Source organism: Salmo trutta, chromosome 9 (genome assembly GCF_901001165.1).
Source record: "Salmo trutta chromosome 9, fSalTru1.1, whole genome shotgun sequence".
Taxonomy (NCBI): Eukaryota; Metazoa; Chordata; class Actinopteri; order Salmoniformes; family Salmonidae; genus Salmo; species Salmo trutta.
This window is the reverse complement of record NC_042965.1, coordinates 6,470,635-6,489,839: the sequence shown is the minus strand read 5'-3', so window position 1 is coordinate 6,489,839 and position 19,205 is coordinate 6,470,635. Positions and strand designations below refer to the sequence as shown.

The 19,205-nt window shown below is 39.9% G+C and overlaps 1 long non-coding RNA gene across 2 annotated transcripts in view; it reads left to right on the top strand.

The window, feature by feature from the left end:
* The first annotated feature begins 1,614 nt into the window (after window positions 1–1,614).
* LOC115199768 (uncharacterized) overlaps window positions 1,615–19,205 on the top strand; it is a 72,393-nt gene continuing 54,802 nt past the window's right edge. The window contains exon 1 of one of the 2 annotated variants that reach the window (XR_003879412.1): window positions 1,615–2,187. This is a non-coding gene — a long non-coding RNA (uncharacterized LOC115199768). Of the gene's footprint in view, window positions 2,188–4,891; window positions 5,170–19,205 lie in introns of those variants that run through there. The other variant, XR_003879411.1, reaches the window with a different exon arrangement.

Sequence of the window (19,205 nt, the reverse complement as noted above, 5' to 3'; positions counted from 1 at the left end):
GGCCTGTGGCTCAAAATCAGACATCAGAAGAAGAATGACAATTAAATTGAGGAATAGCAGGCTATGCGATTCTATTGCAGTTTATTTCAAAACATGTTCGTTGTATTTACCCTTCAATTTAAGAAGAAAATACATTCCACCTAATGTAACTTTTGAAGGATGTGTTATTGGCTAGACATCGCTTTCTTTAGACGTGTATGGTCTTTTGTCAAGGCATTATTTTTGTAATAATTCGTTCGTTATTTAGGCTACCGACTTTGAGGTTTGCATGACCTTTTGCTGACATGATCTCGTTTGTTTCTAAACAAGAAATAATCGAAATGTTCCAAAAACTGGTGACCCTCAATATAACTACGTGGCACGTGATACTTTCTCCACAGTTACCACTAGATGTCGCCGTTTATTAGCTAAGGTACATACTACATACACTCTCCCATCCTCAGTCCAAAACGCTAGCCTATCGCAACAGACACCAATACTCACAGATGCTGTATCATCAAAGCCACAAATCTCAATCAGCCTGGTAACTATCGATTCGTTTTCGCAAAATAACCACGCTGGACATAGTTTGTTAATCAATGTCGAATTGAGGTGGCCTATACTGATAAAACAGAGTAGCATATTCCTGGGTTTAATAGTAATAACTAAATAAATAATAGCCTACTGAAACACTTGTGATAATCATAATCATAATAATCATAATGCAAATATAAATAATAATAGCCTATTTGTTTTTCTGGTTGACGTTAAGTTGCAGCGACGTTGAAACTATATAACTCACATTTTGTATATATATATATATATATATATATATATATTGTATAGCCCTACACATTTTTTTAAATCATAAATCAAATCGCACAAAAGAACGCACTCAACCACTCTCTCTCTCTTTCATTCTCTCTCTCTGTCTCACACACACCAAGGAACTATATTGGCTGTTCTTATCCAAGGCCTGTTTCGTCATGGTGAGATGCTTAAGATGTCTTTTTTCTACAGATTTAAAGATCATTTACAATAAAGGACGTGTTTATGTTGTAGGCCTATGGATGAGTTTTGTTCGAAACTGAGAGCATAAACTGCAACATCGTAACCTATTCCTAAATTTGAAAAGCAGGCGAAAATAAGAAATGATTGGTTATTCGCCATATAACTGGAAGGGGTAAGATGTAAAAGAGACCGAGTGACTAGAAGCGATTGTCCTCTCTTTTTCACTATAGGCTGACCGTGCATGTTTCATTAAACTTATGTAGAGATATGTAAGGAGGGTAGTCCATGCAGACCACGATGTGGAAGACGGGTATCGCCAGTCGGTGTATTACCAATGATCTAGTTCCAATATGAAGTCTGTGTCAGGCGTAAATATGTATTCGATAATTGATTGATTACCACACTAAGATTACTATGGACTTGTATTACTTTTTCTATCGTTTGCAGAAAAGCAAGCAATATAGTCTATAGCCTAATTGGAAAAATGTCGCAGTTTCTTCTCTGTCGTCAAATTCGTCCCCGTTACATATGTCACTGTTATAATAACTGCAATGGCTATCTATTTTGAAATATCCGTGACAATTCAAATGCAAATTATTAATACGTCATTGCTTTTGTAAAAAAAAAAAAGTGTTTATGTTCACGCAGCTCTCTTTTGATTACACTTTGCTGTAGACCTTGTTTGGGTCTGTATCTTGCTTTAGCCTAACCGTCAATAGGTGCTATAGTGTGATTGGAACTGCACATTTATCTAGTTCACAAAGCTGACATGCCTCACTTGACATGTTGGTTCAAGTGCGTCACACTATTCCATGTTACAAATTCGAAAAAGGGTGGTTTGGTTTTACAAGTGGCAAGAGCAATTGATGTGCAATAATCTTAGAATGCTGTAGCCTATGCATGCAACCCTGTGCGTGTTTGTCAAAACAAACAACTTGCAGGTCGATGACAGCATGTACCCTGTTTGGAGGGAAAAAATCTTTACGTGTGCCCGTCTGACCACTTCTATTGGGTGACACATAAGAGGAGCAGTTCGGGAAAAAGGTTCACTTGACGAGGAGGCTGACTTACGAGTAGGGACTACGGAATCTCCAACGGCTCGCACAAATAAATTGGGCTGGAAAATTGGCGACGACTTGATTGAGAGCGCGTGCATAGCCCAGCAGGAAGAATTGAATGGTGATGTAAAATATAAGGGTAAGTTAAACGTATCTCATTTAGCCTAGCCTACTATATATAATGTGTTGCAATTCGATTTTATACAGCAAAACGCTCATTCTAAACCAATCATTGTTTGTTATTTAAAAAACGATCATGTCTACTAAAAACAAAACAATTAGCTACTTCAAGACAATGGTTAATAAGTCAGTGTTTCATTCAGTGTGTGTATGTGTGTGTGCCCGCGCGCTGCCGCAAACGCGGCCTGTGTGCGCATCATTAGCCAATACAGAGGAAATGTTGCCTTTACATAGCCAATAGAGATACATACTGTAAGGTGGGTTAACACTTAACAAAATTCAGAATATTCAAATGACCATAGGCTACATGTAGCCTATATATTTTTGTTGTTGTTGTAAAACACAATCTCGAGCACCTTTCCTGGAATATAGGCTAAATATAAGTCAAGGTATCCTCAGCATTATTATAGCACTAAATCCCTTCTATTGTTCGGCCACTAGAATCATATACATATTTTTGTCGAGAACAATAATGATATTATATTTTACAATTTTACATCATTAGTCAACTAGCAAACTTTCTATAGGCCTATTGCCTTATTTTAACCCATTATTTTCGGAATAGTCCCTTTTTTCAGTTGATTGGCTATGTGAAATTGGAAATACTGTAGGTTAACGCTTGTAGGTGCGCGTCATCATCCATAAATATCCATTGCAATCACTACAACCTAAACCAAAAGTAATAGCATGGAAAACGAAGAATAGAGAAAAGTAAAGCAATGCAAATCTACCTTTTACATATGCATCAATATAAAAAATAATACGCACGCTGGAACCAACAGCATCGGAGCATTGAGAATGGCAGAGTGGCTCATCTCATTATGCATGGGCGATTTCCCAGGCAGAACCCTTGGTTTCTTCACTTCATGTCTCCAAAGCGCACCGCTCACACACCCTCGGAGCTTTGTCAAAAACAAACAGGACAATGTTCGCTTTCCAAACGGCAATCAAATACCCAAGAACCGGTTGGGGGAAATTGCTCTGGCAGCGGCTAGACAGACTATGTAAACTGGATTTGCATATTTTGATGCACTAATTTCCTTGATGTATTTAAATATGGCTGCACGTAGATGATATGCTTGTCTACGTCATTGAACGTGACCTCGCTGTTAAACCAAAACGTGAATCTGGTTAAATCACATGGATATGCCTGAAATTAAGCAGGGAAAAGACTAAGAAAGAGAGCTGTAAGAAATTACTTTGCCCTGATATAAATGTAGTGTTTCACACAAAAAAGGACATGCTTTATCTCCTCCAAACCATTAACAAGGCATTTGAACCTGTAATATGCGTAGCTATGTTGATAGTGTAATTACAAATAGGCGATAATAGTTGTAGTAATAATACTAATAACAAAAAGAAGAAGAAGAATGGCAATTCATTACATTACCTGTATTACCTGTTGTAACTTGTTGGTAACAATACCACTATTTCCATTGTCTATAGGCTAGATATGTAACAGCCCAAGCATATCATGGCACATGGTCCTTGCACACAGGGGTGTCATTCACCCCCAAAATCTAAGGGTGCACAAAGTACCTGAGGATGGCTGGGGGTTGGAAGTTAAAGAATGTAGCATTTGTCAAACACTTGAAATAGCTTTCTCCTGCAATCTAGAGCCATAATCACTACGCTTAATTCTATATAAAAAATGTATATTTTTCTGTAAATCTAAGCATACCTCTTGAGCTGTAAGTATCCTACTGACTGGTGGTTATTTTAAAGAAACTAAATGTGCTTCTCTGCATATCTGCTAAAATCTTGGTAAAAGATTGAAAGGAATGTGAGTCTCATTGAGTACATTTAGTAATTGCTTGCTTTTTTAAAGTCTACCAACCTTGCAAGCAGGCAGGCCAGCTAAGATAGCTTGTCTAACTATCTAACTTGGTTGGTAGGCTGAAATGGCTTCTTGGTAGAGGAGCTAGTTATGAGGTTGGGAGATTGGGAACCTATCTGGGCTAGCTAAAGCCAACTTCATAAAATTGCTTGGACACATCTGAGGGGGTCTGTGTGCCCCCTATGGGCACTACACCTCTGCTTGCACAACATATGCTAAAGAACAAGTTAGGGCACACATTGCTTCCATCTTATAGCTAACTACTTTTTGCGATCTTCTGAAATGAATTATCACAAGATCAATTGGTACATCATTGTTACATTGTATAAGTCCTCTCATCATGTGTTTGTGTGTGTGTGGGGGGGGGGGGGGGGCGTGAGAGGGGGGGGTGTATACAAATTAACTAAATGCTTAGGTGAAGGCAAAAGTACCGACCAAAAACATTTTGAGTGGAGTTATAAAATGTTTTTCCCACAAAGACTATGATGTATTACTGGCCTCCTTCAGTCTTGGTTTGGGATTGTATCAAACACATTATGTTCACCCTTTTGTCTGAACGACTGTAAATATGTTCCGTTTGTCATAACGCGTTAAAGGAGGGCCTGCAGCAAATTCATTACCGACCGCCATCACTCCATAACCTGGTCTGGGAATGGGGGAGTCCAGGCCAAAAGACGAACAATGCCTCTTCAGTTCGTGCCCAACAACAGAGCGAGGGAACTTGTTTGAATTTCAGAGCACGTCCTTTCTCACAGAGAAAGGATGGATGGACCCCCCCCCCCCCCCAAAAAAAAAGAGAACTTGCAGACTCTCACAGCTTCAACTGTGCACTTTCTATTTGGTGCCGCAGACGTTATGGGAAAGTTCGGTCTCCCTCTCCCCTCCCTCTATCATGTGCTTGGAATATGCTCAGGCTTTACTCAGAGCAACTGAAGCACGCATAATGAACTGAGTATTAGCGGCAATTTTAAATGAAGTGACGGCCGAGGACGGCTGGATATTTGGGGGACTGTCCACCGGGTCCCACAGAACATATCTCCTATCTAGGATGATTTCTGATTGCTGTGTCTGGTTGCTGTGATGCTTCTTGCGCAATTTGAGGAAGTAAGTTCAATTTTGGTGATAATCCCTTGACCGTACGTAAAGTTTATGTTGCTTGATGTGCGTAAAAGTTACAGTAAAGTTGAATGACTCGGTGAATAATAGACTATATTCATTGGTTTTTATTGGCTAGTGGACGTAATGTATAGAGATCATTTGTTTTAGCTGAGGAGGACCATGTAGGCTACGATTAGCTTTCATATCTATTTGAGCAGTTGCAGTTCATACTGCTTCGTAAGGCTATAGTGCTCTTCCCTGGCACTTAAATACATTTTGTCACATTTGGAGATTTTGTTGGCCTTCTTAATTCGCTAAAATAAATAATCATGATGAAAACTCGGAGCATTGTTCAGACTGTTTGCACGAGCTTGTCGCAACCACAATCACATGCACAGTGCAAAAGTAGCCAACGCCTCTCCATGCATTGAGCCAAAGTGCAGACTTAGCGCAATGACAAGTTCAATTATTGGTAGATGGTTTGTGCAATAAGTTAAAACGGCCAGCTGTGATTATTAACTAACCGAGAATGTCTTAAATTGCTCCAAACATCAGTTTATAGTGTGTTATGCCGGGTCAAATTGAATGTAGGCTACAACGTATGCGTAAAGATTGGGTTGCACATCGTCTCATGATGAAAATTGTGTAGGCTACCTCCGTATCGTATGGTGTAAACAATACTTAATTTCACGCCTATGGTACAGACTAGTCTCGGTTGTTGGGCTAGTTGTGAAAAAGTACCTATGGGGTTTTGTGTACAGTTAGTTAGCCTACTTACTGCTCCAATCCTTAAAGGGACAGTCTGCGATTGTCACATCATTTTTTAAAACGTTTACATTTATGAATTATACTTATTGATTCTTGAAGAATATACATTAGAATTGCCCAATGAACTTAATTCAACTATCGTAGCCCAACATATAAGCTGGTTTAACTACATTGTTTGTAAACAATGTAATTGCAAACAAACATTGTATAGCCTCAAAACATGTTTAAAACCATAATTGGGATATCATGGATCGTCAGTCTTTGCATGCATTGCTCTGTCTATGAATTTGAGAGCTCCAGCCCCATACCCCAGCTATTTACCAACACAGTGGTGTTTTGGCAACTGTGTTATTGTTTGCACTTGTTTGATTGCCCCTTTAATGCGCACGAGAACTCAATAAAAGAAAGAAAGAAAGAAAGAAAACCACTATTTAGAAAGTTAAAATTCTTGGTTTGAATGAGTTTATTTAGCCTACATACTGTAAAAAAAACAGTCAATATTACATAGATAGTCTATTAGAATGTCACAGTGTTATATATACATTGTCAGACGTTCATGTTATAGTGTCATAAATTGGGTACCGAAATAACCACGACATACTCTGTGTAGCATAATCAAGGCATTACTGATGTTTAAAGTGACAGGATGACAACATATAAAACCTACAGTATAGAGGATCACGGTTGCAGGCTAGTCTATATGTTGCAGGGAAAATGTTCCATGCTGTATGCGCGCAAAAAGGCCAAGGTGGGAGAAATGCTTGCTTTTTATGTTTAAAACTCACTTCTGTTGAAATTGAGAAATAATAGTCATATAGATTATAATATTATGTCAGAACTATTGGGAAATTCTGAAACTCTGAAATGATACATAATTGGATAGAGTCGTGCATGGCGCATTCTTGGAGGGACATTTTATTAGTTCATTCGCCTTCAAATGGGATCTCAGTCAGTTGGATCAACCGGTGTCACTTCGAAGGAATGTTAATATCAAGGCTACCACTTATGAATACTTTAACTTGCAGTCAGATTTAACCGCGTTCCAAATAATAACTGTGCTTAATAATTGCACAGGGCCGGGTTTCGTGACCATATAAACGTTGAATTTAGAAGTGTTTTGGCTGAGCAATTGGATGCCTTCCAACCTATTTGGGTCTTTAATGTTAGCACCTGAACGACATGTTTCAATGGGGCCAATACATTAATATAGCGCGCAGCAAAAACCACAAGTGAACAGGTGCATGTCGCGACATAGATGGAAATGCAAAACATTTCAGTTAACGTGCAAAGATTAGGCAATATCGTAGGCTATAGGGTCTATATGCAGTTAATTAGGCCTACCCTTTGTTTGTAAAATACAGATAATTAAATAAGACTGAAGGACTACAAAGTCACATTTTGTGCAGATCATCTCTGCGTTGTGAAAATACTCCAAATTTGGAACCACAATTAGTATAGCACGGAAATATCGATCTTGTTTAGTTGGCCTATTGAAATCGCAATATTGGTGTATCATATAGCCCAATACCTTAATTGGACCTCACTGCTTCCGCCCTCCTCTCGCTCTCTCTCAATTGACACACACACACACACACACACACACACGCACACAACTATCTTGCTTTTTAGTGCCAAATTTTGAGAATTCTTGCTAACAATACGTATACAGTAACCTACCCTATAGTATGGGTAATAGTCCTGGCATACATCCCAAGCTCATATTTTTTATTATTTTTTATTTTTTAACGTCTGGGGCTTGAACACATATATCGTTAATAGTTAGGTTATTGAATATTTATATTTCCTACTAAGTCTGATAAATATGAATATAGAATTATTGAATGTTTGATACAGACAAGATGAAACGTTTTAGGTGTGTCACTGTGTAGAAAAATGAACGCGTATTTGATAATGCGACATCGCCAGTATAGCCTACCTGGAAACCATTGTAGCTTTTACATCGGTCACGACGATGAAAAAACACATGAAGCCAATAGGATTTCGACTCAAATCGAGTCAATGAAAGTGGCTTGACTCGCATTCTCTCTCACACCCGTATATTCGATCAACCTGGCCCAGTTCCATGCTACAGCAAAGACCCTACTCGGTACCAGCTGCGACGAAAATACAGGACAATGCTCTACTCAGCCCTGGAATGCTGCCATATGTCCTCCATTGATTTGAGCTCTTTTATTTTGTGGTTTAAACTGCTGGCTATTATACCCTTACTGGCTTAAAAATGTATCAAGATGATCGTGCTCATACCATAGCACAATCATTTTGTCTTTCCGTGCTTTTTTTTGTCATTCCACAAAACGCATGCAGACCGCTAGCGGAAAACGCAATTATTCCGGTGCCTTGGTAATGACGCGAGGAGATTTGCCACTTGCTCGTGCATGAATATCAGCGTGCATTTGTGATTTTTCATGACATCATCATCATTACTTTCCACTCCCGTGGTCTGAGGCCTTTGACCTCGCCGGGTTGGTCCAGATTTTGGCATTAGAAGCCCAGCCCTCCTCCCCGTTTCCCCCTTTCCTTGGGGATGGCCCTTTTCCCACTCCTTTCAGACGGTTGGCAGAGGCTAGCCAACATAACGGAACCCTTGGCTTAGAGTCCTCGGCATCTCTTTCCTCTAGCACGCTGGATACGTGCGGACAACTTGAATTTTTTTTGGTCACCAACAAGGTCCTCTCCATATTCCGAAACAATCGCGACGTTTATCCTGTGTCATTTTCGCACTTTCTCCAGGAAACGGATTTTCCACCTCCTCCGTATCTTCTTCGCTGGCTTCACAGGATATCTATTGCTCCTGCCACAACGACTTAATAGGCGAAAGAGCCTTTTGTGGGATTGAATTAATTTGCATTGCAAATCAGGGCCTGTGCAAGGATGACTGCACCATACAGTTCTCCACCTTACTTCAACTCAGTAATGTTGGCTAATGTCATCTGAATATGACAATCTAAACACATTATATTATATTTTTTGGATATTATATTTTTTTAACAACTGGTGTGTGGAAGTTTGGGGGACTCGTTCCACGGAAGTGGCCTTTATGGAAATAAAATAGGATTATGTATGGGAGTAATATTAGGCGTACTTCTATATTTTGGTTTATTTGCCTCAAAGTATGGGTGACCACTTCTGAAAGCAGGTGCATAATCCAACGCCAGGAGAACAGAAGACTATTATGGAATATTTTTGAAGAATGGGAAGTGGGTTGTTATCTTTGGTTATCTAGCTGTATGAGTGTGATGGCCGTCATAAAGCTAGATAACCGAAAGTAAAAACTACTTCCAGACTCATCGAGGACCTTGGAAATATAAACTGGAAATAACAAGACCCATAAACCTACTCTATGCACAAAATAATAACCTGACGTTACCAATTGTATTTAAAAAGTCTTAACATCTGAAATAATTGCTGTTACAGCAAGCATTGACGGGACATTTTCACTTATTGGAAATGTGAAAGAGTTGTATTTATGTATTACTTATATTAGGCTATATGTTTGTGGCAGGTTATTACTTTTGAAAACTTCAGGTAGCCTAGACTATAACTAATCATAGCATGAGTAAATGTTGCATTCACACACGCACACACACTTTTTAAGTATATGATTAGGCTATTATAGGCCTTTGACAGATTCAGAGTGTGAGAGTTCTGATTTTGTATCTATCTTGTTCATGCGTCTTGCTATATGCTTTCTTGAAATACATTAGTCGTTCCAGCATCTTACGTTATTATCTATAATTAAATGTGGAAAATAGAATATAGAAAATATATCCGTTTGAGTTCTAGTCTAGGCTATCATGCATGCTCCATCTGTTTGGCTAATGTAGGCTATAGCATTGAGAATGAGATTGACATTTAGGATGCGCGCCCTCTCCATTTTTTAATTTCGGCATGATCGACTCCAACCAGGAAACGGCGCTGGCATCCCAAACAGCAATAATTAGAACGTATACAGAGCTGACAAAAACGGAGAGGGGGGTTTGGGGTATAGGCTAAGAAGGAGGGGGAGGTGGGAGGCGTCTATGTAAGTGGGGGTCGGCCCTGCTTAATTGATTCCGTTAACCGCAGTGCTGGAGATGTGAACGACTGGACGCTCCCATTCCCACGCTCAGGGCAAGTGGCAATGCCATGCTCAGTCCGAATATGACAGACAGGAAGAAGGGGGGGGGGGGTCCATGGGTCATGAAAAGATGTCAAGTGCGCCAGACTCATCTGCATCCCCATAGAAAGAGGCGACGTTTCCCACCCAGCCGACGCGGCCTCCAAACTTGAGTAGCAACGGTCTTGAACGCAACGGTTTTGCCAATTATCTTAAAACTGGACGCGTTTATAAATCCAATCAACGATGTTATATAATTATGGAATTGTAGGCCTTTAATGGCCTAGCGCTCTAACACTGATCTATTGTTTTTCTCATGACAATGAATTTGACAATGCACATATAGGCCTAGAGAAATCTGCCAAATTGAATAGATGATATCACTTCATGTGCTGAATTTGAACTTGACCAGGACTTTTTTGTTTATTTTACCTTTAATTGCAAGACATGCCCTGATTAATATAAAGGAATGTTTATAGAAGTAGCTAAAGCCAACATATTTATTTTATTCTGATATATAGCACATCCGAATAAAATTAATTTGAAAGAAATAGCTTAATAGTGCAGGCATAGCTTCTGGTCTGGTAATTCTGCATGTTGGATGCTATTAGCTATAGGCTACAGGCCATTAGGCTTCTATTAGTCACCAGTGGATTTGTTTATAACAACCAAGGGAGCACGTGGCATGCATTAGGCACATGGTGACTAGTGGGATAGTTGTCTTGTTTCTTTAGTGATGGTAGCACAGTTGGATAGAATGTTTCAAACACCATTAACATGAAATGCTTTGTTGGCAACCCAATAGAGTTGTAAAAACCATTGTTTCTAAACGATGGCTTTCCAACAAGATCTATTTATATTTGAAAATATCCTCTGTGTATGGTGTCAGTTGTAACCTAGGCTGTTTGTTTTCTTCATGGATGTTGGAAGAGTCTATTGTCTGGAGATGAGGTGATGTTTATTATCTACACTTGTTCTTATTAAGCTAGATACCTGCTTTTTATTGAGTCATAGCCTACATTTTTCTTTTGTGAATTTTTTACATTTCAGACAGTATATTATTATTAATAGTAGGCCTTTTCATATGGATGTTAAGTTTTTTTTAATGTAAATTGTGTAATGTCTTATGACTACTTTAGAGCCTATTAAAAGATTGATTAGCTGTAGCCTAATTGATGAAATTGCATTTTTTTTGCCGAAGTGCTGGCCTAAATGTATTTTTAATTGATAGGCCGATGTGGAAGCGCCAGAGTTCTAGGCCTAAACGACCAGTGTATGCAGTGGTAGGCTAGTGCACATGGTACTATTCAAGTTCAATGTTAAATAGGCTCACAGTGGCTGAATTCAACACGGTCTCGCTGAAAGGGTCTCTGGCCGACTTTCTCACACCATCAGACAAAACTAGTGTCTTGTTCTGACCCTTATCAAAGAGTGTATACAATACTGGGCCGTTATACATTAGCCCACAATTTAATTTGAGAACACAATTTGGGAAAGCAGTGAATAACCAAGTTTCATTGTCCCTGGTTAAGTCGATTGAAATCACCATCTAGACTCGTGAATGGCTGCATTGTTTTCTACTCTGGGGCCATACTAAATGTCAGCACAGTGTAAAGAAAAACTTGAAGTCTGTAAGTAAACCAGCAAATATAAATCAGTTGATTCTCCACAGCATAAAAGGCCACTGCACTAAACTGACTGAATCAAAAGGTTTCTTCATCATTGGAAGTCTGAAGATGTTTCATGGTGTGAAATTTACCTAACCCCAATTTGATACTTTTGACCCAAAAAATTGTCTACCATTTCACCAAATAATTCCTCAGCCAATTGATATTGGGGGAGACATTTTTAAAAATGCTTCCAGCGTAATTATTTTTATTTAGCCTGAAATACACAAACAGTAGGCTATATCATATGGTAGCCTATTTTATTTTGTGTCTTATTGGTTTGCAGTAGCCTACTTTCATGCCCTTTCTAGGCTGTCATTACACTATGTTTCCCCATATTGTAGCACTGTATCAAACAGAGGATGTTAACCCCAGTCATTCTCCTCAAAAAGTACAGCCTCACAATGCAATGCTAGATGTAGCCCAGTGTTGCCAGGAGAGAGAACAGTATCACATGTCTGAAACTGTTGCAAGTCACACTTGCATCTCTCTCTCTTAGTCACTCTCACTATTCATGCTGTGCATACTGTAACAGTGATATTGGCTGGCAACGGTTTGCATTGGGCGTACACTGTCTCCAGAGCATTAGTGTATATCACATTAATATTGTGTCTTCTTGCGAACACTGCCAAATCATGCATGAGTCTGTGGTAATATAGTAAATACTCTATCAAGCTGTATATTTAGCTACAATTCATCTAATACCCGACAGCAGATAGTCCTACATACTTTTTCTCTGGCTCATCTTTGTTGGCTGAGTAGTGTATCTCACAGTAGGTAGGAAGTGCTTGGAGTGGCTGTGAGCAGGGGAGGACTGGGACCAGAAATCCGCCCTGACATTTCTAACACACCGGCCAATTTCTTTTCGCTGTGGTCCCCACACTGGCCCATTTTTTTCCTCAAGGCCTCCACAACGGCTCAATTTTCTCTTGAGGCCCACATTATTAGCCAAATAATGATCATTTTGTGCAACAACAAAAACCTAGTTAGACAGGCCTACTCAGCTAAAAATGGTTCAGCCCATCTGACAATTGCCTGAAATGCCAGATGGCCAGTCTGCCCCTGGCTGTGAGGATGCATGTGGTTATTTATGAAACTGCCATACAGGCAGGGTGGTGGGAAGGAGAGGAGGAGAGGCCTTGCCATCCATTTCAAAAGGCCCATTCTCACAGAGAAATATAGACGTGTGATTTGACTATGTGTATAGAGATGGGTGGTGACAGCACCTCTCTCTGCTCAGTAACTCTGGCTCTGCTGTCCACTCCCTCCCCACCCACACTTACAGTCCTCCGCAGCCATTGTTGTCATGTGATTGGCTGAGTAACATAACCATGGCGACCATGGTAGGTTTTTCATATTCATTGGATGAGCAATCAGCATATTTTACACCAGCCCAGCGTGCCCGTTTTTTTAATGTGCCTTCTTTCTGTGCAGAGGGCTCATGTTGTAATAATACAAGTGCAATCTGGCAGGCAGTGACCTTATGATGAGGTCCGTCTGGGTCATGTCTATGCTAGACAAAGGATGTAAAATAGTCACCATGTTGTTGCAACTGTTATTATAGCACTGTATTGTCATAACACAATGTGTTTTACACTGGGATTTAATTGCATACGGACTGGTGTTCAGACCAAGCACATCCTTTTTTGTAATTTGTCTGAAGCTGTTACATAGTCGTGGTAAATACTTACTTAAGCACAAAAAAACCTCACACAAATCCACATATCCTTCAGCTTGATTTCCTAAAATGTCAAGCTATGTCAAGAAGAGACAGGTCACACCAGATCCAATGCAGTATTCAACGTTCGTCCAGGTCCCAAGGACGTTGGGAGATGCCTGTAGATGAGGAACAATGGTTGTGTCTCAGTAGCGTCTGGTCTGTCTGGCTTCACCATGTCTCTCTCTGTCTCTTCTGGACATGAACTTGAACTTGAGACAAGCAGCCAGACGCCATCTGTGCTCGATGGCTAATGAATTCAGGGCATTCAATGGAGGTGGAGCGCCACCATTGATGAGCAGAGGACCCTCAGACTGAGTTAGCTCTTCATCACTTATAGAATTCAGTCACCAATTCAGCTGTTAGTCCCATTTTTTGGTTTTTGGAAATAAAAGTATGTGTGGGTGTTTGTGTGTGTTTAATGTGGTGGCCATACCTGTAAGTGTGTTCATGACTGTGATTCTCTATATGTTTGTGTGTATATTAAATTAACATAATCATGATAATACACATATTTGTGTGTGTAAGTGTGTGTTTGTAAATGTCTATTTTCCACCTTGTCGGCCGACTATTTCTAAGTAACCTCATTTCAAATCCCAGGCCAGCCATTATAAACAGGCTGCCGTGCTAAAGTCATTGCCTTGATAATTGAAAGGGCCGGTTTAGTGTTTCCCTAATAACTAAGGCCTGGTAACTGAATGAGGCGCTAGTGCTTAAACAAGCCCTAGCGCTGTGTGAATTCCTCAGGCCCTCCTTACTCCTGCTCAGGCATCTGTCACACACACACACACACACACACACACACACACACACACACACACACACACACACACACACACACACACACACACACACACACACACACACACACACACACACCAGGATTTTCCCTCTGGTTGGTGTCGCCGTGGCAACGAGAGGTGAGCTCACGGTGTGCATGCCGGCATCAGCACCGCTGGAGCAGGACAGGTTCCTGGTTTTATTGTGTGTGTGTGTGTGTGTGTGTGTGTGTGTGTGTGTGTGTGTGTGTGTGCGTGCGTGCGTGCGTGCGTGCGTGCGTGCGTGTGTATGTAACTGACTAGAATGCCACTCTCCTTGTCTCCTGGGCTCAATTTAGATTCATCCCACACATTGAGGTGTTGCATTGTATTTCCTGTCAGGTGACTTCTCCATTAACAGTGGTGTGATGGATATTATTAGCAGTGCACAAGGTGACCAAAGCTATGTAGACCACATCAGTAGGTATGGCTGCTCATCTTACACAGTGACGACAGCCTGCCCCTGTAGATGCTGTTTCAATCTGCATCAAACATATGACATTGCAGTGCATTTCAGTGCATCTCCTGCTTTTTGCATGTCACACACATACACACACCAAATAATTATTGACACCTCTTTCCACTGGTTCACCGTTTATAAGGATGTGGTCAGCCCCCTACATCCTTGCTGATAAACGATCAGCCAGCCATAATATGGGCTAATAATCCATTGTTGAATGTCATGGTTGGGCCCTTTTTAATGAAATCATGCATTGCCACTTGAGCGTCGTTGTGAGGAGCAGTGGACATGCTGTGCTCTGCCACAGTGCCCCTCCCTTTAGCAGCCTGCGTGGAGGTGGTCACAGACATGGTCTCACTCCTACCAGTACATTAGCTACCTCCATGTCTCACTGTCCATGCCATTACCTTCTGAACTTGACTGGATCAATGTCGGCTTAATAGGACATTAATGACAGTCAGTGTATTGTAAGCTCCTACACCAAATGTGTTTTTATGATGGGTTTGTTTGTTAATGGGAAGTGTGAATGGGACATTGATAATTATGGTATTGTTTGAGCAAAACGTTGAATGGATTGAAGGACACTAAAATGAATGAGGAACAAAGCCTATTGTGCATAAAACATTTTAGTTTGTCTCATAACCACACATTGTTACTTACACACAGATAATGGACGTAGATAATACATACTGTAGCCTACATGTATAAAATACATATTTTAAAAACATATTGGCGCAAACATATTAAAGGACAAAATAGTAAACATTTGTTGATTTGCGTTTTTCCAAAATATCTCTCTACCCATCCCATATAATGTTCAGCAGACTTCTACAAAGATGCTAATGCTAGCTAGCTACATTGCACTTATGTCATCTTAATTGCTAATGCCATTGATGCTAACAACACACAGCAGAAATTCTGTCGGCCACAAGATTAATATGACTGATGTTGTGAGCATTGGCGTTAACAATAGCTAGGCTGGCTGCATACGGATGAATGGCAGCTTTACAGTATACGGCTAAACCAAGCTGACTGCCTGCCTGCCTTTCCTTTTTGATATCTCTGTGCTCCACTGGCTTTTGATTATGCAAATACCCCTGCTATAAATAATTGCATCTGAAATACACTTTGAATCCTCTCGTAAGATGAAAGCTTGTAAATAATGTATTTCATGTTACTGCATTATTCATTTTCAATTAATTAAAAATAACCAAAAGTGACACCTTGTGCCTTTACTGTTCTGACATACATTATGGCGACACTGACTGTACTTTTCCTTAAATGTTGCCAAATATATAATTTTGCTCTGGTATGTTAAAGTGGTGGATCACAATGTAATTGTAGATTTTCCCTTGCATTCTTTCAATTGCTCATACATACTCTGAAAATACAGTAATGTTTCAGTATCTAATATTAATAGTTAAAGGTGTCTTTCATGTGAATATATTTACAAATTTTTAAGCAATAGTTGTAGAACCCACCTACCAATTCTTATGGCTCAAATAAGTATAGAATGTTTTATATAATGCATGATGCCAACTACTTTATCTGCCGTTTTTACAATGGTAGGGGGTTATAGGAGACATGAAATACGCATAAACAGCTGTAGCGCTGCTACAATTAAAACAGGACAGTCGTTCTCCTTGGTACCTTAATGTGTTTTGAATAGAGCGAGCCAATTGAATACGGTGTACTGTTTCGCAATTCAATTATGTGGGATCTTGGCTTGTCTAGGGAGATGGCAACGCTGCATATAGAGCAGTAAGCACTGCTAGTAGTCGCCACAGTTGCATTAGCATCTGGACCTTTTATGCAAATTTCAAGAGCCGGCACCAGAGCCGGCGCCTTATATCCTTATTAGAAAGGAGGAATTAAATATTTATTAGGAGGGCAGGGGTTAGGGAGGGGTGCCTGCCGGTGTTGTTGTGAAGACCTGTGGTAGAGGAGGAGGAGAGAGAGGAGGAGGTGCCTGGTGTCTCTCTCCCTCAAGGTGCCACCATCTTAAGGCGTTTGGCAGTGGTGAGCGCATGAGGAGGGTAGACCTAAAATGTCCGCTGGCACACACACACACATATGCACACACACACGCAGTGTGGTTGGTGCGTGTGGCGCTCTGAAGCCAATTATTCAATTAGCGCCGTCACCAGCCATGCCTGCCAAACATCTCGTTTGCATACATTAATCCTTTGATTACTGTCACCTTTGTGATTTTCTCATGTCTTGCTTTCCAATGTTGGTCTCCCACACTGTATTGACCGTAACTGTCACACCGGCAAAGTGTGAACTGTATTTGTTAATATTGAATGGATTAGAGTTTTACATTTTTAAGGAAATTCTTGGCTATAGTCAAAGAAGATATTTATGTCACATTGCATGTGAACATTTTTATTCTCTCTTTGGCATTCTTTTAAACAATTCAAGTGTTGGCACAGTTCGCTTGCAGGCCAAAAGTAAAACTCAAAGATGGATTAATTTACTAAAGTCCATGATACAAAGATAAGACAGGAAGCCATTGCAAAGTAAGTAAAGCACATCCATATGCCATACCCCATTTCTGCTATCATTAGCCTCAACCACTACACATCAGAGAAACAAAACATAATTTCACTTTATATCTGAAATAACATAGCTACAGTTATATATTCCAAACAGCAGTAATGACACTAAAACCCTATATTATTCATGCTTATGTATTGTTGTTAGAAATGTAGACAACAAAGAAATGTAGACATGTAGACAACAAAGAATCAAAACACTAATTTTCTATTACCCAATGCAGGAGGAAAAAGGAAGGCGGGTAACAAACAGTTTCAATATATTACACACTCAAAGAGGAGGTAGTATAAACATAACCACTTGTAACATATGGAGTTGCATTAATATATGCAATTCCCAATGCAAAGTTACATCTCACTTTTTTATTTTTAGAGTTATTACATAAAACTGTATCAGAATTCTCAAGAATGACGTTTTTTTTTTAGTAGGGTCGATGTAATATGGAGAACTTGGCAAGCCAGCCTATTACCTATAATGTAAGCTAGAGCTGAACTACTGGAGACCAGCTATAACACAACCAAAACATAACCCCAAGTCAGAGCAGAGACTTACAGATTGATGGTTGGGCCCATCGGATAGTAAAACTTTTAAAAGCGTGCAGTCTGAGTTAGCTACCAAAGCCAGGGGGAGGCGGGCGCTTCACCGGTCGATGAAGAGTCAGGGATATCCTAAATAGATAGATTCCAGATGTCCGTTAGCTAGCGTGCTAGCAGTAGGCCACGGTGGAAAACGTTACAAAACTCCCATAGCCTACTTCACAAATAACATGCTGAAAAGTTGACAAAACAAAAAGGAGAACAGATGAGGTACTAGAAAACTCGAGCAAGCAGGTATGATTTTCTCTTTAGTTTTGAGCCCATGGGAAGAAGGCACCAGAGCCTGCTGTGCTAATGGGTTCCAACTAGATAACACCGTCATAAAGTCTGAAGAGCATACTGCATGGCCGCACATGCCCCGCCTGCTTCTTGTTTACATCCCACTTCCTGTGATTGGTGGGTTGTAGCTCACCACTGCCAACACTTAGTCTGGAATGTAATTACATGTTCGCATGGGTAGTGGCTAGCGTTAGCCAGTTTGAGCTAACTACCGAGCTAGCATACGAACTCGGTAGCACAGAGTAGATCCTCCATATAAGGTTGAGAACTAGTGCATTGTGGGTAGTTTAAAAGATATATGGAAATTAGCTAATAAACATGTAATAACCAAAAAACATAACTGTCTTTGGACTAAAAGGTAACCAGATCGTGACTACAACTAAGTTACTAAGTTTTAGACCACAGTGTGTTGTTACATTGGTGACTTAAAAACTCATGTTTCCTACCCTTTCAAAACCTCTTAAATGTAATGGCAAAATTTAGATTTCCCCCTAAATAGTTATACCCAAAAGTAACTGCTATTCATGTGTAATTACATGATTCTGACATGCAAAAACTTTGTATATTTGGAAAGAAGACATCTGGGAGGTTATGAGGAAATTATTAGAAGATAGATAGGAGGTACATAGTTCAGAATACACAAGCTGAAGCATACACAGAAAAACATATTTTATTGACAAGCTATAAGTGAATTATTGATGACTAGAGCTGGAAACATCAAATAAAATTTTATTTGTCACATACACATGGTTAGCAGATGTTAATGCGCGTGTAGCGAAATGCTTGTGCTTCTAGTTCCGACCATGCAGTAATATCAAAAAAGTAATCTAACCTAACAATTTGACAACAACTACCTACCAACTACCTCAAATCTACCTCAAAAAGTAATCTAACCTACCTCAAAAAAGTAATCTAACCTAACAATTTCACAACAACTACACACAAATGTAAAGGAATGAATAAGAATATGTACATAAAAATATATGAATGAGTGATGGCCAAACGGCATAGGCAAGATGCAGTAGATAGTATAGAGTACAGTATATACATATGAGATGAGCAAT